The sequence below is a fragment of the Pinus tabuliformis genome, chromosome 9 (assembly GCF_031772625.1).
Source record: "Pinus tabuliformis cultivar Carrire ecotype Pingquan chromosome 9, CPIR1, whole genome shotgun sequence".
Lineage (NCBI taxonomy): Eukaryota > Viridiplantae > Streptophyta > Pinopsida > Pinales > Pinaceae > Pinus > Pinus tabuliformis.
In genome coordinates, this window is record NC_142307.1 from 1950712475 (window position 1) to 1950714676 (window position 2202).

Below are 2202 nucleotides of genomic sequence, written 5' to 3' on the forward strand. Positions count from 1 at the left end.
TGGAGAATGCATGCCCACTAGCACCAACTCCCAATGTGATATGAAAACAACAACCAAAAAGAAAATAATAATTTTTTAAGGAAATCGACCTTAAACGCTATTTTTGAATATTCCATTAGGAATCGCTTTCCTCCATCTACTTAAACGCTATTTTTGAATATTCCATTTGGAGTCGCTTTCCTCCATCTGCCAAATCAAAATAGGCTTAAAAGTCGCTGTTTTAGGATAAGATAATAGAGGACTACACATGAGATTCCCCTCAATGAATAGACTTAGAAACGACTACATATTGGCAAAATCAACCCTGCAACTATCATGCTAATACATATACATACATGTCATAGAAAACACACTGAACTATCTGCGACAACTCATCATTCTGACAGAAATTAAATCTCTGGTTGTTGATGGATTTGGTTCTTCTCTTTGGAGATGTTTGTTTTCTTCTGTGGCTGAGGGAGTCAAACTTCATAAATGTTTTTAAGAAAGCGAAGTTGGACTATTTCAGACTGAATAAAGTTTTTTCTGGGTGGGCAGATGAGTTTGAAGGATTTTTCAGCTGGGAAATAGTAGTTGTTTTTTTTTTAATACCGGGAGAATATGGAAAATTTTTTAGTATCACAAAACGGAGAGAAGTGGTAGTGGTAATATTTATGGGATTTTAATGGTTATTGAGATAAATTTATTTGGAGTTTTTCTGTTTTTAAATAAGTTATATTCTATATAAATATCATGAATTCTGTGAAACTAAAAAACCACGGTTAACTTAATCAAATTCACCTGAACTACTTTAACATGATTCTTCTGAGCACATCCGTAATATGTTGTTAAAGATTATGGTACTTTAACATGATTCTTCTGAGCACATCTGTAATATGTTGTTAAAGATTATGGTTCTGTGACTGATACAATATTGACGTAATTTTGTAATTGCAGAGAAAATGGTAGAGAGGCACTCTGCTTTGTTTTAATCAACACCTGAAAAATCACAGAACACACATGCAAACAATTATTTTTAGCACAAGTATATCTGTTATATGTTTTGCGGTTTTCTAATATGTTTTTTTTAAATGTAATTTATTTAGAATTCAGCATGGATTTACTTATTTTTAGCACTAGTTTATTTGTTATATGTTTTGGGTTTTCTAACATGTTTCTTTTTAATGTAATTTATTTAAAATTCAACATGGATTTACTGGAATTACAAATTTAAATTGTGAATTTTCCACAATTCAAATATCCCAAAATTTTTTGAAGTAAAAACTGATTTAAACTATAGACCACAAACATTTGACAAGATTCCAACCAGATACTCAAAAATATATAATGGTTAAACAACGGCCAAAAATTTAAATTCGCCATAGCAGAGTGTCTTTACACAGTTTTCTCTGCAAATATTTCTTGATGAGGACGATACTCATGATAACGTATAAGGCGAAAAAACATAATCGATACCACCGACCAAGTAAACATTCCTGCAACAACATACAGAACACACAACCTGCAACATCCTGAACAATTATAAGAATACAAACAACACAGCAACGAATCGTTATATTTATCCCTAAATATGACTCCACCCACATATTCCATCAAACAACCATATACATAACTCACCAACACAGACACAATCAACCGCCACAGAGTGCCAAAAAAACCAGGATAATTTCCAAATAGATGACGCCATTCCATTGACCTACGATGCTCCGTTTTTTCCATTTCTTGCTTAGTATCAGTATATACCTGTCGCAGACGAACAACTTCCGCCGTATCGCCTTCAACAGTAACAGAATGAGGATCACTAGCCATATTCACAACAAAAAAAAACCAGAGAAGCCCCTGCACTTCTTTCACCATGCTCCGCTCGGCAGAAAATCCGACATCGAAAAAAATATAAGATGAATTAAGGTTATTATTTTCTTGGTCCCTTAAGCTGCTCAACATCGTTGAAACCATTAAAATCATTCATTTCATTTCATTCATTTCTCAATGCATCATCAATAGAAGATAAAGAGAGGTTGAAATTTTCGAAAATAAAAGCTTAGCATATGTTAGTTTTTTAAACATTTGTTAGATTGGTTTTACACTTGGGCATGATGGCTCCACGTTTTCAATTGGTTATCTATACAAATATCATATAAAATAAATTTATATAGTTTAAACTTTTAACGTACATATACCTTTGCGTTGTGTAGTTAAAAT

General features: G+C 32.5%; 1 long non-coding RNA gene across 1 annotated transcript; it reads right to left on the reverse strand.

Annotated features, from left to right (window-relative positions):
* Positions 1-1310: 1310 nt before the first annotated feature.
* Positions 1311-1869, reverse strand: LOC149156782 (uncharacterized). Its single transcript, XR_016263630.1, has 2 exons — positions 1744-1869; positions 1311-1501 (listed from the first exon to the last, which is right to left on the reverse strand). It is a non-coding gene; the product is annotated as an uncharacterized LOC149156782 (long non-coding RNA).
* Between the last annotated feature and the right edge of the window lie 333 nt (positions 1870-2202).